The sequence below is a fragment of the Haliotis asinina genome, chromosome 5 (assembly GCF_037392515.1).
Source record: "Haliotis asinina isolate JCU_RB_2024 chromosome 5, JCU_Hal_asi_v2, whole genome shotgun sequence".
Lineage (NCBI taxonomy): Eukaryota > Metazoa > Mollusca > Gastropoda > Lepetellida > Haliotidae > Haliotis > Haliotis asinina.
Genome location: NC_090284.1, coordinates 2,269,145 through 2,292,022, shown reverse-complemented (window position 1 = coordinate 2,292,022; position 22,878 = coordinate 2,269,145). Strand labels below are relative to the sequence as shown.

Here is a 22,878-nt window from a genome sequence, read left to right as displayed (position 1 = left end):
CTGATTTTCTAAATTTTGTCTACGATTTCTTTCATTTTCTTTCTCCCACTCTACAGTTTAGCTGTCTACTTTCTACTCGGGCCAGTCTTTTGTCATATTTTGTGTCATCCAACAGTATTCACCAGTGGCCTTTCAAACGAGATGCCAAAAGAAAGACGTTAATCACACAACATGCAAAAAGATACGCTGTGAACAGGATTCGAACCTGCGCGGGAATAACCCATTGGATTTCAAGTCCAACGCCTTAACCACTCGGCCATCACAGCTCTCCCATATCCCCTCACTAGTAAAGGAACTATCTTGTAGAAAGTCAGCTTTAGTTAAATAGCAAAACTAAAAGTAAGACGCTGTGAACAGGATTCGAACCTGCGCAGGAATATCCCACTGGATTTCGAGTCCAACGCCTTAACCACTCGGCCATCACAGCACTCACGGCAGTCAAGTCAAACAGACTCAAGCAACTTCTTGGGAGGGTTTCACCAGCTCAAAATGACACATCAATACTATTCCAAATGCACAATAACAAATTCTATCCTCGACAAACTCGTCCATACACAGCACACAATGTTTAAGAAATAAAACAACAAACATTTCATCTGACTTTCTAAATTTTGTCTACGATTTCTTTCATTTTCTTTCTCCCACTCTACAGTTTAGCTGTCTACTTTCTACTCGGGCCAGTCTTTTGTCATATTTTGTGTCATCCAACAGTATTCACCAGTGGGCTTTCAAACGAGATGCCAAAAGAAACATGTTAATCACACAACATGCAAAAAGATACGCTGTGAACAGGATTCGAACCTGCGCGGGAATAACCCATTGGATTTCAAGTCCAACGCCTTAACCACTCGGCCATCACAGCTCTCCCATATCCCCTCACTAGTAAAGGAACTATCTTGTAGAAAGTCAGCTTTAGTTAAATAGCAAAACTAAAAGTAAGACGCTGTGAACAGGATTCGAACCTGCGCGGGAATATCCCATTGGATTTCAAGTCCAACGCCTTAACCAGTCGGCCATCACAGCACTCACGGCAGTCAAGTCAAACAGACTCAAGCAACTTCTTGGGAGGGTTTCACCAGCTCAAAATGACACATCAATACTATTCCAAATGCACAATAACAAATTCTATCCTCGACACACTCGTCCATACACAGCACACAATGTTTAAGAAATAAAATAACAAACATTTCATCTGACTTTCTAAATTTTGTCTACGATTTCTTTCAATTTCTTTCTCCCACTCTACAGTTTAGCTGTCTACTTTCTACTCGGGCCAGTCTTTTGTCATATTTTGTGTCATCCAACAGTATTCACTAGTGGCCTTTCAAACGAGATGCCAAAAGAAAGACGTTAATAACACAACATGCAAAAAGATACGCTGTGAACAGGATTCGAACCTGCGCGGGAATAACCCATTGGATTTCAAGTCCAACGCCTTAACCACTCGGCCATCACAGCTCTCCCATATCCCCTCACTAGTAAAGGAACTATCTTGTAGAAAGTCAGCTTTAGTTAAATAGCAAAACTAAAAGTAAGACGCTGTGAACAGGATTCGAACCTGCGCAGGAATATCCCACTGGATTTCGAGTCCAACGCCTTAACCACTCGGCCATCACAGCACTCACGGCAGTCAAGTCAAACAGACTCAAGCAACTTCTTGGGAGGGTTTCACCAGCTCAAAATGACACATCAATACTATTCCAAATGCACAATAACAAATTCTATCCTCGACAAACTCGTCCATACACAGCACACAATGTCGAAGAAATAAAACAACAAACATTTCATCTGACTTTCTAAATTTTGTCTACGATTTCTTTCATTTTCTTTCTCCCACTCTACAGTTTAGCTGTCTACTTTCTACTCGGGCCAGTCTTTTGTCATATTTTGTGTCATCCAACAGTATTCACCAGTGGGCTTTCAAACGAGATGCCAAAAGAAAGATGTTAATCACACAACATGCAAAAAGATGCGCTGTGAACAGGATTCGAACCTGCGCGGGAATAACCCATTGGATTTCGAGTCCAACGCCTTAACCACTCGGCCATCACAGCACTCACGGCAGTCAAGTCAAACAGACTCAAGCAACTTCTTGGGAGGGTTTCACCAGTTCAAAATGACACATCAATACTATTCCAAATGCACAATAACAAATTCTATCCTCGACACACTCGTCCATACACAGCACACAATGTTTAGGAAATAAAATAACAAACATTTCATCTGACTTTCTAAATTTTGTCTACGATTTCTTTCATTTTCTTTCTCCCACTCTACAGTTGAGCTGTCTACTTTCTACTCGGGCCAGTCTTTTGTCATATTTTGTGTCATCCAACAGTATTCACCAGTGGCCTTTCAAACGAGATGCCAAAAGAAAGACGTTAATCACACAACATGCAAAAAGATACGCTGTGAACAGGATTCGAACCTGCGCGGGAAAAACCCATTGGATTTCAAGTCCAACGCCTTAACCACTCGGCCATCACAGCTCTCCCATATCCCCTCACTAGTAAAGGAACTATCTTGTAGAAAGTCAGCTTTAGTTAAATAGCAAAACTAAAAGTAAGACGCTGTGAACAGGATTCGAACCTGCGCGGGAATGTCCCATTGGATTTCGAGTCCAACGCCTTAACCACTCGGCCATCACAGCACTCACGGCAGTCAAGTCAAACAGACTCAAGCAACTTCTTGGGAGGGTTTCACCAGCTCAAAATGACACATCAATACTATTCCAAATGCACAATAACAAATTCTATCCTCGACAAACTCGTCCATACACAGCACACAATGTTTAAGAAATAAAACAACAAACATTTCATCTGACTTTCTAAATTTTGTCTACGATTTCTTTCATTTTCTTTCTCCCACTCTACAGTTTAGCTGTCTACTTTCTACTCGGGCCAGTCTTTTGTCATATTTTGTGTCATCCAACAGTATTCACCAGTGGGCTTTCAAACGAGATGCCAAAAGAAAGATGTTAATCACACAACATGCAAAAAGATACGCTGTGAACAGGATTCGAACCTGCGCGGGAATAACCCATTGGATTTCAAGTCCAACGCCTTAACCACTCGGCCATCACAGCACTCACGGCAGTCAAGTGAAACAGACTGAAGCAACTTCTTGGGAGGGTTTCACCAGTTCAAAATGACACATCAATACTATTCCAAATGCACAATAACAAATTCTATCCTCGACACACTCGTCCATACACAGCACACAATGTCTAGGAAATAAACTAACAAATACTTCAACTGATTTTCTAAATTTTGTCTACGATTTCTTTCATTTTCTTTCTCCCACTCTACAGTTTAGCTGTCTACTTTCTACTCGGGCCAGTCTTTTGTCATATTTTGTGTCATCCAACAGTATTCACCAGTGGGCTTTCAAACGAGATGCCAAAAGAAAGATGTTAATCACACAACATGCAAAAAGATACGCTGTGAACAGGATTCGAACCTGCGCGGGAAAAACCCATTGGATTTCAAGTCCAACGCCTTAACCACTCGGCCATCACAGCTCTCCCATATCCCCTCACTAGTAAAGGAACTATCTTGTAGAAAGTCAGCTTTAGTTAAATAGCAAAACTAAAAGTAAGACGCTGTGAACAGGATTCGAACCTGCGCGGGAATATCCCATTGGATTTCGAGTCCAACGCCTCAACCACTCGGCCATCACAGCACTCACGGCAGTCAAGTCAAACAGACTCAAGCAACTTCTTGGGAGGGTTTCACCAGCTCAAAATGACACATCAATACTATTCCAAATGCACAATAACAAATTCTATCCTCGACACACTCGTCCATACACAGCACACAATGTCTAGGAAATAAACTAACAAATATTTCAACTGATTTTCTAAATTTTGTCTACGATTTCTTTCATTTTCTTTCTCCCACTCTACAGTTTAGCTGTCTACTTTCTACTCGGGCCAGTCTTTTGTCATATTTTGTGTCATCCAACAGTATTCACCAGTGGCCTTTCAAACGAGATGCCAAAAGAAAGACGTTAATCACACAACATGCAAAAAGATACGCTGTGAACAGGATTCGAACCTGCGCGGGAATAACCCATTGGATTTCAAGTCCAACGCCTTAACCACTCGGCCATCACAGCTCTCCCATATCCCCTCACTAGTAAAGGAACTATCTTGTAGAAAGTCAGCTTTAGTTAAATAGCAAAACTAAAAGTAAGACGCTGTGAACAGGATTCGAACCTGCGCAGGAATATCCCACTGGATTTCGAGTCCAACGCCTTAACCACTCGGCCATCACAGCACTCACGGCAGTCAAGTCAAACAGACTCAAGCAACTTCTTGGGAGGGTTTCACCAGCTCAAAATGACACATCAATACTATTCCAAATGCACAATAACAAATTCTATCCTCGACAAACTCGTCCATACACAGCACACAATGTTTAAGAAATAAAACAACAAACATTTCATCTGACTTTCTAAATTTTGTCTACGATTTCTTTCATTTTCTTTCTCCCACTCTACAGTTTAGCTGTCTACTTTCTACTCGGGCCAGTCTTTTGTCATATTTTGTGTCATCCAACAGTATTCACCAGTGGGCTTTCAAACGAGATGCCAAAAGAAACATGTTAATCACACAACATGCAAAAAGATACGCTGTGAACAGGATTCGAACCTGCGCGGGAATAACCCATTGGATTTCAAGTCCAACGCCTTAACCACTCGGCCATCACAGCTCTCCCATATCCCCTCACTAGTAAAGGAACTATCTTGTAGAAAGTCAGCTTTAGTTAAATAGCAAAACTAAAAGTAAGACGCTGTGAACAGGATTCGAACCTGCGCGGGAATATCCCATTGGATTTCGAGTCCAACGCCTTAACCAGTCGGCCATCACAGCACTCACGGCAGTCAAGTCAAACAGACTCAAGCAACTTCTTGGGAGGGTTTCACCAGCTCAAAATGACACATCAATACTATTCCAAATGCACAATAACAAATTCTATCCTCGACACACTCGTCCATACACAGCACACAATGTTTAAGAAATAAACTAACAAACATTTCATCTGACTTTCTAAATTTTGTCTACGATTTCTTTCAATTTCTTTCTCCCACTCTACAGTTTAGCTGTCTACTTTCTACTCGGGCCAGTCTTTTGTCATATTTTGTGTCATCCAACAGTATTCACTAGTGGCCTTTCAAACGAGATGCCAAAAGAAAGACGTTAATAACACAACATGCAAAAAGATACGCTGTGAACAGGATTCGAACCTGCGCGGGAAAAACCCATTGGATTTCAAGTCCAACGCCTTAACCACTCGGCCATCACAGCTCTCCCATATCCCCTCACTAGTAAAGGAACTATCTTGTAGAAAGTCAGCTTTAGTTAAATAGCAAAACTAAAAGTAAGACGCTGTGAACAGGATTCGAACCTGCGCGGGAATGTCCCATTGGATTTCGAGTCCAACGCCTTAACCACTCGGCCATCACAGCCCTCACGGCAGTCAAGTCAAACAGACTCAAGCAACTTCTTGGGAGGGTTTCACCAGCTCAAAATGACACATCAATACTATTCCAAATGCACAATAACAAATTCTATCCTCGACAAACTCGTCCATACACAGCACACAATGTTTAAGAAATAAAACAACAAACATTTCATCTGACTTTCTAAATTTTGTCTACGATTTCTTTCATTTTCTTTCTCCCACTCTACAGTTTAGCTGTCTACTTTCTACTCGGGCCAGTCTTTTGTCATATTTTGTGTCATCCAACAGTATTCACCAGTGGGCTTTCAAACGAGATGCCAAAAGAAAGATGTTAATCACACAACATGCAAAAAGATACGCTGTGAACAGGATTCGAACCTGCGCGGGAATAACCCATTGGATTTCAAGTCCAACGCCTTAACCACTCGGCCATCACAGCACTCACGGCAGTCAAGTGAAACAGACTGAAGCAACTTCTTGGGAGGGTTTCACCAGTTCAAAATGACACATCAATACTATTCCAAATGCACAATAACAAATTCTATCCTCGACACACTCGTCCATACACAGCACACAATGTCTAGGAAATAAACTAACAAATACTTCAACTGATTTTCTAAATTTTGTCTACGATTTCTTTCATTTTCTTTCTCCCACTCTACAGTTTAGCTGTCTACTTTCTACTCGGGCCAGTCTTTTGTCATATTTTGTGTCATCCAACAGTATTCACCAGTGGGCTTTCAAACGAGATGCCAAAAGAAAGATGTTAATCACACAACATGCAAAAAGATACGCTGTGAACAGGATTCGAACCTGCGCGGGAAAAACCCATTGGATTTCAAGTCCAACGCCTTAACCACTCGGCCATCACAGCTCTCCCATATCCCCTCACTAGTAAAGGAACTATCTTGTAGAAAGTCAGCTTTAGTTAAATAGCAAAACTAAAAGTAAGACGCTGTGAACAGGATTCGAACCTGCGCGGGAATATCCCATTGGATTTCGAGTCCAACGCCTCAACCACTCGGCCATCACAGCACTCACGGCAGTCAAGTCAAACAGACTCAAGCAACTTCTTGGGAGGGTTTCACCAGCTCAAAATGACACATCAATACTATTCCAAATGCACAATAACAAATTCTATCCTCGACACACTCGTCCATACACAGCACACAATGTCTAGGAAATAAACTAACAAATATTTCAACTGATTTTCTAAATTTTGTCTACGATTTCTTTCATTTTCTTTCTCCCACTCTACAGTTTAGCTGTCTACTTTCTACTCGGGCCAGTCTTTTGTCATATTTTGTGTCATCCAACAGTATTCACCAGTGGCCTTTCAAACGAGATGCCAAAAGAAAGACGTTAATCACACAACATGCAAAAAGATACGCTGTGAACAGGATTCGAACCTGCGCGGGAATAACCCATTGGATTTCAAGTCCAACGCCTTAACCACTCGGCCATCACAGCTCTCCCATATCCCCTCACTAGTAAAGGAACTATCTTGTAGAAAGTCAGCTTTAGTTAAATAGCAAAACTAAAAGTAAGACGCTGTGAACAGGATTCGAACCTGCGCAGGAATATCCCACTGGATTTCGAGTCCAACGCCTTAACCACTCGGCCATCACAGCACTCACGGCAGTCAAGTCAAACAGACTCAAGCAACTTCTTGGGAGGGTTTCACCAGCTCAAAATGACACATCAATACTATTCCAAATGCACAATAACAAATTCTATCCTCGACAAACTCGTCCATACACAGCACACAATGTTTAAGAAATAAAACAACAAACATTTCATCTGACTTTCTAAATTTTGTCTACGATTTCTTTCATTTTCTTTCTCCCACTCTACAGTTTAGCTGTCTACTTTCTACTCGGGCCAGTCTTTTGTCATATTTTGTGTCATCCAACAGTATTCACCAGTGGGCTTTCAAACGAGATGCCAAAAGAAACATGTTAATCACACAACATGCAAAAAGATACGCTGTGAACAGGATTCGAACCTGCGCGGGAATAACCCATTGGATTTCAAGTCCAACGCCTTAACCACTCGGCCATCACAGCTCTCCCATATCCCCTCACTAGTAAAGGAACTATCTTGTAGAAAGTCAGCTTTAGTTAAATAGCAAAACTAAAAGTAAGACGCTGTGAACAGGATTCGAACCTGCGCGGGAATATCCCATTGGATTTCGAGTCCAACGCCTTAACCAGTCGGCCATCACAGCACTCACGGCAGTCAAGTCAAACAGACTCAAGCAACTTCTTGGGAGGGTTTCACCAGCTCAAAATGACACATCAATACTATTCCAAATGCACAATAACAAATTCTATCCTCGACACACTCGTCCATACACAGCACACAATGTTTAAGAAATAAAATAACAAACATTTCATCTGACTTTCTAAATTTTGTCTACGATTTCTTTCAATTTCTTTCTCCCACTCTACAGTTTAGCTGTCTACTTTCTACTCGGGCCAGTCTTTTGTCATATTTTGTGTCATCCAACAGTATTCACTAGTGGCCTTTCAAACGAGATGCCAAAAGAAAGACGTTAATAACACAACATGCAAAAAGATACGCTGTGAACAGGATTCGAACCTGCGCGGGAATAACCCATTGGATTTCAAGTCCAACGCCTTAACCACTCGGCCATCACAGCTCTCCCATATCCCCTCACTAGTAAAGGAACTATCTTGTAGAAAGTCAGCTTTAGTTAAATAGCAAAACTAAAAGTAAGACGCTGTGAACAGGATTCGAACCTGCGCAGGAATATCCCACTGGATTTCGAGTCCAACGCCTTAACCACTCGGCCATCACAGCACTCACGGCAGTCAAGTCAAACAGACTCAAGCAACTTCTTGGGAGGGTTTCACCAGCTCAAAATGACACATCAATACTATTCCAAATGCACAATAACAAATTCTATCCTCGACAAACTCGTCCATACACAGCACACAATGTTTAAGAAATAAAACAACAAACATTTCATCTGACTTTCTAAATTTTGTCTACGATTTCTTTCATTTTCTTTCTCCCACTCTACAGTTTAGCTGTCTACTTTCTACTCGGGCCAGTCTTTTGTCATATTTTGTGTCATCCAACAGTATTCACCAGTGGGCTTTCAAACGAGATGCCAAAAGAAAGATGTTAATCACACAACATGCAAAAAGATGCGCTGTGAACAGGATTCGAACCTGCGCGGGAATAACCCATTGGATTTCGAGTCCAACGCCTTAACCACTCGGCCATCACAGCACTCACGGCAGTCAAGTCAAACAGACTCAAGCAACTTCTTGGGAGGGTTTCACCAGTTCAAAATGACACATCAATACTATTCCAAATGCACAATAACAAATTCTATCCTCGACACACTCGTCCATACACAGCACACAATGTTTAGGAAATAAAATAACAAACATTTCATCTGACTTTCTAAATTTTGTCTACGATTTCTTTCATTTTCTTTCTCCCACTCTACAGTTGAGCTGTCTACTTTCTACTCGGGCCAGTCTTTTGTCATATTTTGTGTCATCCAACAGTATTCACCAGTGGCCTTTCAAACGAGATGCCAAAAGAAAGACGTTAATCACACAACATGCAAAAAGATACGCTGTGAACAGGATTCGAACCTGCGCGGGAAAAACCCATTGGATTTCAAGTCCAACGCCTTAACCACTCGGCCATCACAGCTCTCCCATATCCCCTCACTAGTAAAGGAACTATCTTGTAGAAAGTCAGCTTTAGTTAAATAGCAAAACTAAAAGTAAGACGCTGTGAACAGGATTCGAACCTGCGCGGGAATGTCCCATTGGATTTCGAGTCCAACGCCTTAACCACTCGGCCATCACAGCACTCACGGCAGTCAAGTCAAACAGACTCAAGCAACTTCTTGGGAGGGTTTCACCAGCTCAAAATGACACATCAATACTATTCCAAATGCACAATAACAAATTCTATCCTCGACAAACTCGTCCATACACAGCACACAATGTTTAAGAAATAAAACAACAAACATTTCATCTGACTTTCTAAATTTTGTCTACGATTTCTTTCATTTTCTTTCTCCCACTCTACAGTTTAGCTGTCTACTTTCTACTCGGGGCAGTCTTTTGTCATATTTTGTGTCATCCAACAGTATTCACCAGTGGGCTTTCAAACGAGATGCCAAAAGAAAGATGTTAATCACACAACATGCAAAAAGATACGCTGTGAACAGGATTCGAACCTGCGCGGGAATAACCCATTGGATTTCAAGTCCAACGCCTTAACCACTCGGCCATCACAGCACTCACGGCAGTCAAGTCAAACAGACTGAAGCAACTTCTTGGGAGGGTTTCACCAGTTCAAAATGACACATCAATACTATTCCAAATGCACAATAACAAATTCTATCCTCGACACACTCGTCCATACACAGCACACAATGTCTAGGAAATAAACTAACAAATATTTCAACTGATTTTCTAAATTTTGTCTACGATTTCTTTCATTTTCTTTCTCCCACTCTACAGTTTAGCTGTCTACTTTCTACTCGGGCCAGTCTTTTGTCATATTTTGTGTCATCCAACAGTATTCACCAGTGGGCTTTCAAACGAGATGCCAAAAGAAAGATGTTAATCACACAACATGCAAAAAGATACGCTGTGAACAGGATTCGAACCTGCGCGGGAAAAACCCATTGGATTTCAAGTCCAACGCCTTAACCACTCGGCCATCACAGCTCTCCCATATCCCCTCACTAGTAAAGGAACTATCTTGTAGAAAGTCAGCTTTAGTTAAATAGCAAAACTAAAAGTAAGACGCTGTGAACAGGATTCGAACCTGCGCGGGAATATCCCATTGGATTTCGAGTCCAACGCCTCAACCACTCGGCCATCACAGCACTCACGGCAGTCAAGTCAAACAGACTCAAGCAACTTCTTGGGAGGGTTTCACCAGCTCAAAATGACACATCAATACTATTCCAAATGCACAATAACAAATTCTATCCTCGACACACTCGTCCATACACAGCACACAATGTTTAGGAAATAAAATAACAAACATTTCATCTGACTTTCTAAATTTTGTCTACGATTTCTTTCATTTTCTTTCTCCCACTCTACAGTTTAGCTGTCTACTTTCTACTCGGGCCAGTCTTTTGTCATATTTTGTGTCATCCAACAGTATTCACTAGTGGCCTTTCAAACGAGATGCCAAAAGAAAGACGTTAATAACACAACATGCAAAAAGATACGCTGTGAACAGGATTCGAACCTGCGCGGGAATAACCCATTGGATTTCAAGTCCAACGCCTTAACCACTCGGCCATCACAGCTCTCCCATATCCCCTCACTAGTAAAGGAACTATCTTGTAGAAAGTCAGCTTTAGTTAAATAGCAAAACTAAAAGTAAGACGCTGTGAACAGGATTCGAACCTGCGCAGGAATATCCCACTGGATTTCGAGTCCAACGCCTTAACCACTCGGCCATCACAGCACTCACGGCAGTCAAGTCAAACAGACTCAAGCAACTTCTTGGGAGGGTTTCACCAGCTCAAAATGACACATCAATACTATTCCAAATGCACAATAACAAATTCTATCCTCGACAAACTCGTCCATACACAGCACACAATGTTTAAGAAATAAAACAACAAACATTTCATCTGACTTTCTAAATTTTGTCTACGATTTCTTTCATTTTCTTTCTCCCACTCTACAGTTTAGCTGTCTACTTTCTACTCGGGCCAGTCTTTTGTCATATTTTGTGTCATCCAACAGTATTCACCAGTGGGCTTTCAAACGAGATGCCAAAAGAAAGATGTTAATCACACAACATGCAAAAAGATGCGCTGTGAACAGGATTCGAACCTGCGCGGGAATAACCCATTGGATTTCGAGTCCAACGCCTTAACCACTCGGCCATCACAGCACTCACGGCAGTCAAGTCAAACAGACTCAAGCAACTTCTTGGGAGGGTTTCACCAGTTCAAAATGACACATCAATACTATTCCAAATGCACAATAACAAATTCTATCCTCGACACACTCGTCCATACACAGCACACAATGTTTAGGAAATAAAATAACAAACATTTCATCTGACTTTCTAAATTTTGTCTACGATTTCTTTCATTTTCTTTCTCCCACTCTACAGTTGAGCTGTCTACTTTCTACTCGGGCCAGTCTTTTGTCATATTTTGTGTCATCCAACAGTATTCACCAGTGGCCTTTCAAACGAGATGCCAAAAGAAAGACGTTAATCACACAACATGCAAAAAGATACGCTGTGAACAGGATTCGAACCTGCGCGGGAAAAACCCATTGGATTTCAAGTCCAACGCCTTAACCACTCGGCCATCACAGCTCTCCCATATCCCCTCACTAGTAAAGGAACTATCTTGTAGAAAGTCAGCTTTAGTTAAATAGCAAAACTAAAAGTAAGACGCTGTGAACAGGATTCGAACCTGCGCGGGAATGTCCCATTGGATTTCGAGTCCAACGCCTTAACCACTCGGCCATCACAGCACTCACGGCAGTCAAGTCAAACAGACTCAAGCAACTTCTTGGGAGGGTTTCACCAGCTCAAAATGACACATCAATACTATTCCAAATGCACAATAACAAATTCTATCCTCGACAAACTCGTCCATACACAGCACACAATGTTTAAGAAATAAAACAACAAACATTTCATCTGACTTTCTAAATTTTGTCTACGATTTCTTTCATTTTCTTTCTCCCACTCTACAGTTTAGCTGTCTACTTTCTACTCGGGGCAGTCTTTTGTCATATTTTGTGTCATCCAACAGTATTCACCAGTGGGCTTTCAAACGAGATGCCAAAAGAAAGATGTTAATCACACAACATGCAAAAAGATACGCTGTGAACAGGATTCGAACCTGCGCGGGAATAACCCATTGGATTTCAAGTCCAACGCCTTAACCACTCGGCCATCACAGCACTCACGGCAGTCAAGTCAAACAGACTGAAGCAACTTCTTGGGAGGGTTTCACCAGTTCAAAATGACACATCAATACTATTCCAAATGCACAATAACAAATTCTATCCTCGACACACTCGTCCATACACAGCACACAATGTCTAGGAAATAAACTAACAAATATTTCAACTGATTTTCTAAATTTTGTCTACGATTTCTTTCATTTTCTTTCTCCCACTCTACAGTTTAGCTGTCTACTTTCTACTCGGGCCAGTCTTTTGTCATATTTTGTGTCATCCAACAGTATTCACCAGTGGGCTTTCAAACGAGATGCCAAAAGAAAGATGTTAATCACACAACATGCAAAAAGATACGCTGTGAACAGGATTCGAACCTGCGCGGGAAAAACCCATTGGATTTCAAGTCCAACGCCTTAACCACTCGGCCATCACAGCTCTCCCATATCCCCTCACTAGTAAAGGAACTATCTTGTAGAAAGTCAGCTTTAGTTAAATAGCAAAACTAAAAGTAAGACGCTGTGAACAGGATTCGAACCTGCGCGGGAATATCCCATTGGATTTCGAGTCCAACGCCTCAACCACTCGGCCATCACAGCACTCACGGCAGTCAAGTCAAACAGACTCAAGCAACTTCTTGGGAGGGTTTCACCAGCTCAAAATGACACATCAATACTATTCCAAATGCACAATAACAAATTCTATCCTCGACACACTCGTCCATACACAGCACACAATGTTTAGGAAATAAAATAACAAACATTTCATCTGACTTTCTAAATTTTGTCTACGATTTCTTTCATTTTCTTTCTCCCACTCTACAGTTTAGCTGTCTACTTTCTACTCGGGCCAGTCTTTTGTCATATTTTGTGTCATCCAACAGTATTCACTAGTGGCCTTTCAAACGAGATGCCAAAAGAAAGACGTTAATAACACAACATGCAAAAAGATACGCTGTGAACAGGATTCGAACCTGCGCGGGAATAACCCATTGGATTTCAAGTCCAACGCCTTAACCACTCGGCCATCACAGCTCTCCCATATCCCCTCACTAGTAAAGGAACTATCTTGTAGAAAGTCAGCTTTAGTTAAATAGCAAAACTAAAAGTAAGACGCTGTGAACAGGATTCGAACCTGCGCAGGAATATCCCACTGGATTTCGAGTCCAACGCCTTAACCACTCGGCCATCACAGCACTCACGGCAGTCAAGTCAAACAGACTCAAGCAACTTCTTGGGAGGGTTTCACCAGCTCAAAATGACACATCAATACTATTCCAAATGCACAATAACAAATTCTATCCTCGACACACTCGTCCATACACAGCACACAATGTTTAGGAAATAAACTAACAAATATTTCAACTGATTTTCTAAATTTTGTCTACGATTTCTTTCATTTTCTTTCTCCCACTCTACAGTTTAGCTGTCTACTTTCTACTCGGGCCAGTCTTTTGTCATATTTTGTGTCATCCAACAGTATTCACCAGTGGCCTTTCAAACGAGATGCCAAAAGAAAGACGTTAATAACACAACATGCAAAAAGATACGCTGTGAACAGGATTCGAACCTGCGCGGGAATAACCCATTGGATTTCAAGTCCAACGCCTTAACCACTCGGCCATCACAGCTCTCCCATATCCCCTCACTAGTAAAGGAACTATCTTGTAGAAAGTCAGCTTTAGTTAAATAGCAAAACTAAAAGTAAGACGCTGTGAACAGGATTCGAACCTGCGCAGGAATATCCCACTGGATTTCGAGTCCAACGCCTTAACCACTCGGCCATCACAGCACTCACGGCAGTCAAGTCAAACAGACTCAAGCAACTTCTTGGGAGGGTTTCACCAGCTCAAAATGACACATCAATACTATTCCAAATGCACAATAACAAATTCTATCCTCGACAAACTCGTCCATACACAGCACACATTGTTTAAGAAATAAAACAACAAACATTTCATCTGACTTTCTAAATTTTGTCTACGATTTCTTTCATTTTCTTTCTCCCACTCTACAGTTTAGCTGTCTACTTTCTACTCGGGCCAGTCTTTTGTCATATTTTGTGTCATCCAACAGTATTCACCAGTGGCCTTTCAAACGAGATGCCAAAAGAAAGATGTTAATCACACAACATGCAAAAAGATACGCTGTGAACAGGATTCGAACCTGCGCGGGAATAACCCATTGGATTTCAAGTCCAACGCCTTAACCACTCGGCCATCACAGCACTCACGGCAGGAAAGTCAAACAGACTCAAGCAACTTCTTGGGAGGGTTTCACCAGCTCAAAATGACACATCAATACTATTCCAAATGCACAATAACAAATTCTATCCTCGACACACTCGTCCATACACAGCACACAATGTTTATGAATTAAAATAACAAACATTTCATCTGACTTTCTAAATTTTGTCTACGATTTCTTTCATTTTCTTTCTCCCACTCTACAGTTGAGCTGTCTACTTTCTACTCGGGCCAGTCTTTTGTCATATTTTGTGTCATCCAACAGTATTCACCAGTGGCCTTTCAAACGAGATGCCAAAAGAAAGACGTTAATCACACAACATGCAAAAAGATACGCTGTGAACAGGATTCGAACCTGCGCGGGAATAGCCCATTGGATTTCAAGTCCAACGCCTTAACCACTCGGCCATCACAGCTCTCCCATATCCCCTCACTAGTAAAGGAACTATCTTGTAGAAAGTCAGCTTTAGTTAAATAGCAAAACTAAAAGTAAGACGCTGTGAACAGGATTCGAACCTGCGCGGGAATAACCCATTGGATTTCAAGTCCAACGCCTTAACCACTCGGCCATCACAGCACTCACGGCAGGAAAGTCAAACAGACTCAAGCAACTTCTTGGGAGGGTTTCACCAGCTCAAAATGACACATCAATACTATTCCAAATGCACAATAACAAATTCTATCCTCGACACACTCGTCCATACACAGCACACAATGTTTAGGAAATAAACTAACAAATATTTCAACTGACTTTCTAAATTTTGTCTACGATTTCTTTCATTTTCTTTCTCCCACTCTACAGTTGAGCTGTCTACTTTCTACTCGGGCCAGTCTTTTGTCATATTTTGTGTCATCCAACAGTATTCACCAGTGGCCTTTCAAACGAGATGCCAAAAGGAAGATGTTAATCACACAACATGCAAAAAGATACGCTGTGAACAGGATTCGAACCTGCGCGGGAATAACCCATTGGATTTCAAGTCCAACGCCTTAACCACTCGGCCATCACAGCACTCACGGCAGGAATGTCAAACAGACTCAAGCAACTTCTTGGGAGGGTTTCACCAGCTCAAAATGACACATCAATACTATTCCAAATGCACAATAACAAATTCTATCCTCGACAAACTCGTCCATACACAGCACACAATGTTTAAGAAATAAAATAACAAACATTTCATCTGACTTTCTAAATTTTGTCTACGATTTCTTTCATTTTCTTTCTCCCACTCTACAGTTGAGCTGTCTACTTTCTACTCGGGCCAGTCTTTTGTCATATTTTGTGTCATCCAACAGTATTCACCAGTGGCCTTTCAAACGAGATGCCAAAAGAAAGATGTTAATCACACAACATGCAAAAAGATACGCTGTGAACAGGATTCGAACCTGCGCGGGAATAACCCATTGGATTTCAAGTCCAACGCCTTAACCACTCGGCCATCACAGCTCTCCCATATCCCCTCACTAGTAAAGGAACTATCTTGTAGAAAGTCAGCTTTAGTTAAATAGCAAAACTAAAAGTAAGACGCTGTGAACAGGATTCGAACCTTCGAGGGAATATCCCATTGGATTTCGAGTCCAACGCCTTAACCACTCGGCCATCACAGCACTCACGGCAGTCAAGTCAAACAGACTCAAGCAACTTCTTGGGAGGGTTTCACCAGCTCAAAATGACACATCAATACTATTCCAAATGCACAATAACAAATTCTATCCTCGACAACCTCGTCCATACACAGCACACAATGTCGAAGAAATAAAACAACAAACATTTCATCTGACTTTCTAAATTTTGTCTACGATTTCTTTCATTTTCTTTCTCCCACTCTACAGTTTAGCTGTCTACTTTCTACTCGGGCCAGTCTTTTGTCATATTTTGTGTCATCCAACAGTATTCACCAGTGGGCTTTCAAACGAGATGCCAAAAGGAAGATGTTAATCACACAACATGCAAAAAGATACGCTGTGAACAGGATTCGAACCTGCGCGGGAATAACCCATTGGATTTCAAGTCCAACGCCTTAACCACTCGGCCATCACAGCACTCACGGCAGTCAAGTCAAACAGACTCAAGCAACTACTTGGGAGGGTTTCACCAGCTCAAAATGACACATCAATACTATTCCAAATGCACAATAACAAATTCTATCCTCGACACACTCGTCCATACACAGCACACAATGTTTAGGAAATAAACTAACAAATATTTCAACTGACTTTCTAAATTTTGTCTACGATTTCTTTCATTTTCTTTCTCCCACTCTACAGTTTAGCTGTCTACTTTCTACTCGGGCCAGTCTTTTGCCATATTTTGTGTCATCCAACAGTATTCACCAGTGGCCTTTCAAACGAGATGCCAAAAGGAAGATGTTAATCACACAACATGCAAAAAGATACGCTGTGAACAGGATTCGAACCTGCGCGGGAATAACCCATTGGATTTCAAGTCCAACGCCTTAACCACTCGGCCATCACAGCTCTCCCATATCCCCTCACTAGTAAAGGAACTATCTTGTAGAAAGTCAGCTTTAGTTAAATAGCAAAACTAAAAGTAAGACGCTGTGAACAGGATTCGAACCTGCGCGGGAATAACCCATTGGATTTCAAGTCCAACGCCTTAACCACTCGGCCATCACAGCACTCACGGCAGTCAAGTCAAACAGACTCAAGCAACTTCTTGGGAGGGTTTCACCAGCTCAAAATGACACATCAATACTATTCCAAATGCACAATAACAAATTCTATCCTCGACACACTCGTCCATACACAGCACACAATGTTTAGGAAATAAACAAACAAATATTTCAACTGATTTTCTAAATTTTGTCTACGATTTCTTTCATTTTCTTTCTCCCACTCTACAGTTTAGCTGTCTACTTTCTACTCGGGCCAGTCTTTTGTCATATTTTGTGTCATCCAACAGTATTCACCAGTGGCCTTTCAAACGAGATGCCAAAAGAAAGACGTTAATAACACAACATGCAAAAAGATACGCTGTGAACAGGATTCGAACCTGCGCGGGAATAACCCATTGGATTTCAAGTCCAACGCCTTAACCACTCGGCCATCACAGCTCTCCCATATCCCCTCACTAGTAAAGGAACTATCTTGTAGAAAGTCAGCTTTAGTTAAATAGCAAAACTAAAAGTAAGACGCTGTGAACAGGATTCGAACCTGCGCGGGAATAACCCATTGGATTTCAAGTCCAACGCCTCAACCACTCGGCCATCACAGCACTCGAGGCAGTCAAGTCAAACAGACTCAAGCAACTTCTTGGGAGGGTTTCACCAGCTCAAAATGACACATCAATACTATTCCAAATGCACAATAACAAATTCTATCCTCGACACACTCGTCCATACACAGCACACAATGTTTAGGAAATAAACTAACAAATATTTCAACTGACTTTCTAAATTTTGTCTACGATTTCTTTCATTTTCTTTCTCCCACTCTACAGTTTAGCTGTCTACTTTCTACTCGGGCCAGTCTTTTGTCATATTTTGTGTCATCCAACAGTATTCACCAGTGGCCTTTCAAACGAGATGCCAAAAGGAAGATGTTAATCACACAACATGCAAAAAGATACGCTGTGAACAGGATTCGAACCTGCGCGGAAATAACCCATTGGATTTCAAGTCCAACGCCTTAACCACTCGGCCATCACAGCACTCACGGCAGTCAAGTCAAACAGACTCAAGCAACTTCTTGGGAGGGTTTCACCAGCTCAAAATGACACATCAATACTATTCCAAATGCACAATAACAAATTCTATCATCGACAAACTCGTCCATACACAGCACACAATGTTTAAGAAATAAAATAACAAACATTTCATCTGACTTTCTAAATTTTGTCTACGATTTCTTTCATTTTCTTTCTCCCACTCTACAGTTGAGCTGTCTACTTTCTACTCGGGCCAGTCTTTTGTCATATTTTGTGTCATCCAACAGTATTCACCAGTGGCCTTTCAAACGAGATGCCAAAAGAAAGATGTTAATCACACAACATGCAAAAAGATACGCTGTGAACAGGATTCGAACCTGCGCGGGAATAACCCATTGGATTTCAAGTCCAACGCCTTAACCACTCGGCCATCACAGCTCTCCCATATCCCCTCACTAGTAAAGGAACTATCTTGTAGAAAGTCAGCTTTAGTTAAATAGCAAAACTAAAAGTAAGACGCTGTGAACAGGATTCGATCCTTCGCGGGAATATCCCATTGGATTTCGAGTCCAACGCCTTAACCACTCGGCCATCACAGCACTCACGGCAGTCAAGTCAAACAGACTCAAGCAACTTCTTGGGAGGGTTTCACCAGCTCAAAATGACACATCAATACTATTCCAAATGCACAATAACAAATTCTATCCTCGACACACTCGTCCATACACAGCACACAATGTTTAGGAAATAAACTAACAAATATTTCAACTGACTTTCTAAATTTTGTCTACGATTTCTTTCATTTTCTTTCTCCCACTCTACAGTTTAGCTGTCTACTTTCTACTCGGGCCAGTCTTTTGTCATATTTTGTGTCATCCAACAGTATTCACCAGTGGCCTTTCAAACGAGATGCCAAAAGGAAGATGTTAATCACACAACATGCAAAAAGATACGCTGTGAACAGGATTCGAACCTGCGCGGGAATAACCCATTGGATTTCAAGTCCAACGCCTTAACCACTCGGCCATCACAGCTCTCCCATATCCCCTCACTAGTAAAGGAACTATCTTGTAGAAAGTCAGCTTTAGTTAAATAGCAAAACTAAAAGTAAGACGCTGTGAACAGGATTCGAACCTGCGCGGGAATAACCCATTGGATTTCAAGTCCAACGCCTTAACCACTCGGCCATCACAGCACTCACGGCAGTCAAGTCAAACAGACTCAAGCAACTTCTTGGGAGGGTTTCACCAGCTCAAAATGACACATCAATACTATTCCAAATGCACAATAACAAATTCTATCCTCGACACACTCGTCCATACACAGCACACAATGTTTAGGAAATAAACTAACAAATATTTCAACTGACTTTCTAAATTTTGTCTACGATTTCTTTCATTTTCTTTCTCCCACTCTACAGTTTAGCTGTCTACTTTTTACTCGGGCCAGTCTTTTGTCATATTTTGTGTCATCCAACAGTATTCACCAGTGGCCTTTCAAACGAGATGCCAAAAGGAAGATGTTAATCACACAACATGCAAAAAGATACGCTGTGAACAGGATTCGAACCTGCGCGGGAATAACCCATTGGATTTCAAGTCCAACGCCTTAACCACTCGGCCATCACAGCACTCACGGCAGTCAAGTCAAACAGACTCAAGCAACTTCTTGGGAGGGTTTCACCAGCTCAAAATGACACATCAATACTATTCCAAATGCACAATACCAAATTCTATCCTCGACAAACTCGTCCATACACAGCACACAATGTTTAAGAAATAAAACAACAAACATTTCATCTGACTTTCTAAATTTTGTCTACGATTTCTTTCATTTTCTTTCTCCCACTCTACAGTTGAGCTGTCTACTTTCTACTCGGGCCAGTCTTTTGTCATATTTTGTGTCATCCAACAGTATTCACCAGTGGCCTTTCAAACGAGATGCCAAAAGAAAGATGTTAATCACACAACATGCAAAAAGATACGCTGTGAACAGGATTCGAACCTGCGCGGGAATAACCCATTGGATTTCAAGTCCAACGCCTTAACCACTCGGCCATCACAGCTCTCCCATATCCCCTCACTAGTAAAGGAACTATCTTGTAGAAAGTCAGCTTTAGTTAAATAGCAAAACTAAAAGTAAGACGCTGTGAACAGGATTCGAACCTTCGCGGGAATATCCCATTGGATTTCGAGTCCAACGCCTTAACCACTCGGCCATCACAGCACTCACGGCAGTCAAGTCAAACAGACTCAAGCAACTTCTTGGGAGGGTTTCACCAGCTCAAAATGACACATCAATACTATTCCAAATGCACAATAACAAATTCTATCCTCGACAACCTCGTCCATACACAGCACACAATGTCGAAGAAATAAAACAACAAACATTTCATCTGACTTTCTAAATTTTGTCTACGATTTCTTTCATTTTCTTTCTCCCACTCTACAGTTTAGCTGTCTACTTTCTACTCGGGCCAGTCTTTTGTCATATTTTGTGTCATCCAACAGTATTCACCAGTGGCCTTTCAAACGAGATGCCAAAAGAAAGACGTTAATAACACAACATGCAAAAAGATACGCTGTGAACAGGATTCGAACCTGCGCGGGAATAACCCATTGGATTTCAAGTCCAACGCCTTAACCACTCGGCCATCACAGCTCTCCCATATCCCCTCACTAGTAAAGGAACTATCTTGTAGAAAGTCAGCTTTAGTTAAATAGCAAAACTAAAAGTAAGACGCTGTGAACAGGATTCGAACCTGCGCGGGAATAACCCATTGGATTTCAAGTCCAACGCCTTAACCACTCGGCCATCACAGCACTCGAGGCAGTCAAGTCAAACAGACTCAAGCAACTTCTTGGGAGGGTTTCACCAGCTCAAAATGACACATCAATACTATTCCAAATGCACAATAACAAATTCTATCCTCGACACACTCGTCCATACACAGCACACAATGTTTAGGAAATAAACTAACAAATATTTCAACTGACTTTCTAAATTTTGTCTACGATTTCTTTCATTTTCTTTCTCCCACTCTACAGTTTAGCTGTCTACTTTCTACTCGGGCCAGTCTTTTGTCATATTTTGTGTCATCCAACAGTATTCACCAGTGGCCTTTCAAACGAGATGCCAAAAGGAAGATGTTAATCACACAACATGCAAAAAGATACGCTGTGAACAGGATTCGAACCTGCGCGGAAATAACCCATTGGATTTCAAGTCCAACGCCTTAACCACTCGGCCATCACAGCACTCACGGCAGTCAAGTCAAACAGACTCAAGCAACTTCTTGGGAGGGTTTCACCAGCTCAAAATGACACATCAATACTATTCCAAATGCACAATAACAAATTCTATCATCGACAAACTCGTCCATACACAGCACACAATGTTTAAGAAATAAAATAACAAACATTTCATCTGACTTTCTAAATTTTGTCTACGATTTCTTTCATTTTCTTTCTCCCACTCTACAGTTGAGCTGTCTACTTTCTACTCGGGCCAGTCTTTTGTCATATTTTGTGTCATCCAACAGTATTCACCAGTGGCCTTTCAAACGAGATGCCAAAAGAAAGATGTTAATCACACAACATGCAAAAAGATACGCTGTGAACAGGATTCGAACCTGCGCGGGAATAACCCATTGGATTTCAAGTCCAACGCCTTAACCACTCGGCCATCACAGCTCTCCCATATCCCCTCACTAGTAAAGGAACTATCTTGTAGAAAGTCAGCTTTAGTTAAATAGCAAAACTAAAAGTAAGACGCTGTGAACAGGATTCGATCCTTCGCGGGAATATCCCATTGGATTTCGAGTCCAACGCCTTAACCACTCGGCCATCACAGCACTCACGGCAGTCAAGTCAAACAGACTCAAGCAACTTCTTGGGAGGGTTTCACCAGCTCAAAATGACACATCAATACTATTCCAAATGCACAATAACAAATTCTATCCTCGACACACTCGTCCATACACAGCACACAATGTTTAGGAAATAAACTAACAAATATTTCAACTGACTTTCTAAATTTTGTCTACGATTTCTTTCATTTTCTTTCTCCCACTCTACAGTTTAGCTGTCTACTTTCTACTCGGGCCAGTCTTTTGTCATATTTTGTGTCATCCAACAGTATTCACCAGTGGCCTTTCAAACGAGATGCCAAAAGAAAGATGTTAATCACACAACATGCAAAAAGATACGCTGTGAACAGGATTCGAACCTGCGCGGGAATAACCCATTGGATTTCAAGTCCAACGCCTTAACCACTCGGCCATCACAGCTCTCCCATATCCCCTCACTAGTAAAGGAACTATCTTGTAGAAAGTCAGCTTTAGTTAAATAGCAAAACTAAAAGTAAGACGCTGTGAACAGGATTCGAACCTTCGCGGGAATATCCCATTGGATTTCGAGTCCAACGCCTTAACCACTCGGCCATCACAGCACTCACGGCAGTCAAGTCAAACAGACTCAAGCAACTTCTTGGGAGGGTTTCACCAGCTCAAAATGACACATCAATACTATTCCAAATGCACAATAACAAATTCTATCC

General features: G+C 41.5%; 47 non-coding genes across 47 annotated transcripts; all 47 read right to left on the bottom strand.

Annotated features, from left to right (window-relative positions):
• Positions 1-184: 184 nt before the first annotated feature.
• Positions 185-266, bottom strand: Trnas-uga (transfer RNA serine (anticodon UGA)). The gene has a single exon. It is a non-coding gene; the product is annotated as a tRNA-Ser (tRNA).
• A 514-nt stretch (positions 267-780) lies between these two features.
• Trnas-uga (transfer RNA serine (anticodon UGA)) lies at positions 781-862 on the bottom strand. The gene has a single exon. It is a non-coding gene; the product is annotated as a tRNA-Ser (tRNA).
• A 514-nt stretch (positions 863-1,376) lies between these two features.
• On the bottom strand, positions 1,377-1,458 carry Trnas-uga (transfer RNA serine (anticodon UGA)). The gene has a single exon. It is a non-coding gene; the product is annotated as a tRNA-Ser (tRNA).
• Positions 1,459-1,972: 514 nt separating this feature from the next.
• On the bottom strand, positions 1,973-2,054 carry Trnas-cga (transfer RNA serine (anticodon CGA)). Its single transcript has one exon. It is a non-coding gene; the product is annotated as a tRNA-Ser (tRNA).
• A 353-nt stretch (positions 2,055-2,407) lies between these two features.
• On the bottom strand, positions 2,408-2,489 carry Trnas-uga (transfer RNA serine (anticodon UGA)). Its single transcript has one exon. It is a non-coding gene; the product is annotated as a tRNA-Ser (tRNA).
• Positions 2,490-2,568: 79 nt separating this feature from the next.
• Trnas-cga (transfer RNA serine (anticodon CGA)) lies at positions 2,569-2,650 on the bottom strand. Its single transcript has one exon. It is a non-coding gene; the product is annotated as a tRNA-Ser (tRNA).
• A 353-nt stretch (positions 2,651-3,003) lies between these two features.
• Trnas-uga (transfer RNA serine (anticodon UGA)) lies at positions 3,004-3,085 on the bottom strand. The gene has a single exon. It is a non-coding gene; the product is annotated as a tRNA-Ser (tRNA).
• A 353-nt stretch (positions 3,086-3,438) lies between these two features.
• Positions 3,439-3,520, bottom strand: Trnas-uga (transfer RNA serine (anticodon UGA)). Its single transcript has one exon. It is a non-coding gene; the product is annotated as a tRNA-Ser (tRNA).
• A 514-nt stretch (positions 3,521-4,034) lies between these two features.
• Trnas-uga (transfer RNA serine (anticodon UGA)) lies at positions 4,035-4,116 on the bottom strand. Its single transcript has one exon. It is a non-coding gene; the product is annotated as a tRNA-Ser (tRNA).
• A 514-nt stretch (positions 4,117-4,630) lies between these two features.
• Trnas-uga (transfer RNA serine (anticodon UGA)) lies at positions 4,631-4,712 on the bottom strand. The gene has a single exon. It is a non-coding gene; the product is annotated as a tRNA-Ser (tRNA).
• Positions 4,713-5,226: 514 nt separating this feature from the next.
• Positions 5,227-5,308, bottom strand: Trnas-uga (transfer RNA serine (anticodon UGA)). Its single transcript has one exon. It is a non-coding gene; the product is annotated as a tRNA-Ser (tRNA).
• A 79-nt stretch (positions 5,309-5,387) lies between these two features.
• On the bottom strand, positions 5,388-5,469 carry Trnas-cga (transfer RNA serine (anticodon CGA)). The gene has a single exon. It is a non-coding gene; the product is annotated as a tRNA-Ser (tRNA).
• A 353-nt stretch (positions 5,470-5,822) lies between these two features.
• Trnas-uga (transfer RNA serine (anticodon UGA)) lies at positions 5,823-5,904 on the bottom strand. The gene has a single exon. It is a non-coding gene; the product is annotated as a tRNA-Ser (tRNA).
• A 353-nt stretch (positions 5,905-6,257) lies between these two features.
• Positions 6,258-6,339, bottom strand: Trnas-uga (transfer RNA serine (anticodon UGA)). The gene has a single exon. It is a non-coding gene; the product is annotated as a tRNA-Ser (tRNA).
• Positions 6,340-6,853: 514 nt separating this feature from the next.
• Trnas-uga (transfer RNA serine (anticodon UGA)) lies at positions 6,854-6,935 on the bottom strand. Its single transcript has one exon. It is a non-coding gene; the product is annotated as a tRNA-Ser (tRNA).
• A 514-nt stretch (positions 6,936-7,449) lies between these two features.
• Trnas-uga (transfer RNA serine (anticodon UGA)) lies at positions 7,450-7,531 on the bottom strand. The gene has a single exon. It is a non-coding gene; the product is annotated as a tRNA-Ser (tRNA).
• A 514-nt stretch (positions 7,532-8,045) lies between these two features.
• Positions 8,046-8,127, bottom strand: Trnas-uga (transfer RNA serine (anticodon UGA)). Its single transcript has one exon. It is a non-coding gene; the product is annotated as a tRNA-Ser (tRNA).
• Positions 8,128-8,641: 514 nt separating this feature from the next.
• Positions 8,642-8,723, bottom strand: Trnas-cga (transfer RNA serine (anticodon CGA)). Its single transcript has one exon. It is a non-coding gene; the product is annotated as a tRNA-Ser (tRNA).
• A 353-nt stretch (positions 8,724-9,076) lies between these two features.
• Positions 9,077-9,158, bottom strand: Trnas-uga (transfer RNA serine (anticodon UGA)). Its single transcript has one exon. It is a non-coding gene; the product is annotated as a tRNA-Ser (tRNA).
• Positions 9,159-9,237: 79 nt separating this feature from the next.
• On the bottom strand, positions 9,238-9,319 carry Trnas-cga (transfer RNA serine (anticodon CGA)). The gene has a single exon. It is a non-coding gene; the product is annotated as a tRNA-Ser (tRNA).
• Positions 9,320-9,672: 353 nt separating this feature from the next.
• On the bottom strand, positions 9,673-9,754 carry Trnas-uga (transfer RNA serine (anticodon UGA)). Its single transcript has one exon. It is a non-coding gene; the product is annotated as a tRNA-Ser (tRNA).
• Positions 9,755-10,107: 353 nt separating this feature from the next.
• Trnas-uga (transfer RNA serine (anticodon UGA)) lies at positions 10,108-10,189 on the bottom strand. The gene has a single exon. It is a non-coding gene; the product is annotated as a tRNA-Ser (tRNA).
• A 514-nt stretch (positions 10,190-10,703) lies between these two features.
• Positions 10,704-10,785, bottom strand: Trnas-uga (transfer RNA serine (anticodon UGA)). The gene has a single exon. It is a non-coding gene; the product is annotated as a tRNA-Ser (tRNA).
• Positions 10,786-11,299: 514 nt separating this feature from the next.
• On the bottom strand, positions 11,300-11,381 carry Trnas-cga (transfer RNA serine (anticodon CGA)). Its single transcript has one exon. It is a non-coding gene; the product is annotated as a tRNA-Ser (tRNA).
• A 353-nt stretch (positions 11,382-11,734) lies between these two features.
• Positions 11,735-11,816, bottom strand: Trnas-uga (transfer RNA serine (anticodon UGA)). The gene has a single exon. It is a non-coding gene; the product is annotated as a tRNA-Ser (tRNA).
• A 79-nt stretch (positions 11,817-11,895) lies between these two features.
• Trnas-cga (transfer RNA serine (anticodon CGA)) lies at positions 11,896-11,977 on the bottom strand. Its single transcript has one exon. It is a non-coding gene; the product is annotated as a tRNA-Ser (tRNA).
• Positions 11,978-12,330: 353 nt separating this feature from the next.
• Positions 12,331-12,412, bottom strand: Trnas-uga (transfer RNA serine (anticodon UGA)). Its single transcript has one exon. It is a non-coding gene; the product is annotated as a tRNA-Ser (tRNA).
• A 353-nt stretch (positions 12,413-12,765) lies between these two features.
• Trnas-uga (transfer RNA serine (anticodon UGA)) lies at positions 12,766-12,847 on the bottom strand. The gene has a single exon. It is a non-coding gene; the product is annotated as a tRNA-Ser (tRNA).
• A 514-nt stretch (positions 12,848-13,361) lies between these two features.
• Trnas-uga (transfer RNA serine (anticodon UGA)) lies at positions 13,362-13,443 on the bottom strand. The gene has a single exon. It is a non-coding gene; the product is annotated as a tRNA-Ser (tRNA).
• A 514-nt stretch (positions 13,444-13,957) lies between these two features.
• On the bottom strand, positions 13,958-14,039 carry Trnas-uga (transfer RNA serine (anticodon UGA)). The gene has a single exon. It is a non-coding gene; the product is annotated as a tRNA-Ser (tRNA).
• A 514-nt stretch (positions 14,040-14,553) lies between these two features.
• Trnas-uga (transfer RNA serine (anticodon UGA)) lies at positions 14,554-14,635 on the bottom strand. The gene has a single exon. It is a non-coding gene; the product is annotated as a tRNA-Ser (tRNA).
• A 514-nt stretch (positions 14,636-15,149) lies between these two features.
• Positions 15,150-15,231, bottom strand: Trnas-uga (transfer RNA serine (anticodon UGA)). Its single transcript has one exon. It is a non-coding gene; the product is annotated as a tRNA-Ser (tRNA).
• Positions 15,232-15,584: 353 nt separating this feature from the next.
• Trnas-uga (transfer RNA serine (anticodon UGA)) lies at positions 15,585-15,666 on the bottom strand. Its single transcript has one exon. It is a non-coding gene; the product is annotated as a tRNA-Ser (tRNA).
• A 353-nt stretch (positions 15,667-16,019) lies between these two features.
• On the bottom strand, positions 16,020-16,101 carry Trnas-uga (transfer RNA serine (anticodon UGA)). Its single transcript has one exon. It is a non-coding gene; the product is annotated as a tRNA-Ser (tRNA).
• Positions 16,102-16,615: 514 nt separating this feature from the next.
• Positions 16,616-16,697, bottom strand: Trnas-uga (transfer RNA serine (anticodon UGA)). The gene has a single exon. It is a non-coding gene; the product is annotated as a tRNA-Ser (tRNA).
• Positions 16,698-17,050: 353 nt separating this feature from the next.
• Positions 17,051-17,132, bottom strand: Trnas-uga (transfer RNA serine (anticodon UGA)). Its single transcript has one exon. It is a non-coding gene; the product is annotated as a tRNA-Ser (tRNA).
• Positions 17,133-17,211: 79 nt separating this feature from the next.
• Positions 17,212-17,293, bottom strand: Trnas-uga (transfer RNA serine (anticodon UGA)). Its single transcript has one exon. It is a non-coding gene; the product is annotated as a tRNA-Ser (tRNA).
• A 353-nt stretch (positions 17,294-17,646) lies between these two features.
• Trnas-uga (transfer RNA serine (anticodon UGA)) lies at positions 17,647-17,728 on the bottom strand. Its single transcript has one exon. It is a non-coding gene; the product is annotated as a tRNA-Ser (tRNA).
• Positions 17,729-18,677: 949 nt separating this feature from the next.
• Trnas-uga (transfer RNA serine (anticodon UGA)) lies at positions 18,678-18,759 on the bottom strand. The gene has a single exon. It is a non-coding gene; the product is annotated as a tRNA-Ser (tRNA).
• A 514-nt stretch (positions 18,760-19,273) lies between these two features.
• Positions 19,274-19,355, bottom strand: Trnas-uga (transfer RNA serine (anticodon UGA)). Its single transcript has one exon. It is a non-coding gene; the product is annotated as a tRNA-Ser (tRNA).
• A 79-nt stretch (positions 19,356-19,434) lies between these two features.
• On the bottom strand, positions 19,435-19,516 carry Trnas-uga (transfer RNA serine (anticodon UGA)). The gene has a single exon. It is a non-coding gene; the product is annotated as a tRNA-Ser (tRNA).
• A 353-nt stretch (positions 19,517-19,869) lies between these two features.
• Trnas-uga (transfer RNA serine (anticodon UGA)) lies at positions 19,870-19,951 on the bottom strand. The gene has a single exon. It is a non-coding gene; the product is annotated as a tRNA-Ser (tRNA).
• A 353-nt stretch (positions 19,952-20,304) lies between these two features.
• Trnas-uga (transfer RNA serine (anticodon UGA)) lies at positions 20,305-20,386 on the bottom strand. The gene has a single exon. It is a non-coding gene; the product is annotated as a tRNA-Ser (tRNA).
• A 514-nt stretch (positions 20,387-20,900) lies between these two features.
• Positions 20,901-20,982, bottom strand: Trnas-uga (transfer RNA serine (anticodon UGA)). The gene has a single exon. It is a non-coding gene; the product is annotated as a tRNA-Ser (tRNA).
• A 79-nt stretch (positions 20,983-21,061) lies between these two features.
• On the bottom strand, positions 21,062-21,143 carry Trnas-uga (transfer RNA serine (anticodon UGA)). The gene has a single exon. It is a non-coding gene; the product is annotated as a tRNA-Ser (tRNA).
• Positions 21,144-21,931: 788 nt separating this feature from the next.
• Positions 21,932-22,013, bottom strand: Trnas-uga (transfer RNA serine (anticodon UGA)). The gene has a single exon. It is a non-coding gene; the product is annotated as a tRNA-Ser (tRNA).
• Positions 22,014-22,527: 514 nt separating this feature from the next.
• Trnas-uga (transfer RNA serine (anticodon UGA)) lies at positions 22,528-22,609 on the bottom strand. The gene has a single exon. It is a non-coding gene; the product is annotated as a tRNA-Ser (tRNA).
• Positions 22,610-22,878: the final 269 nt, after the last annotated feature.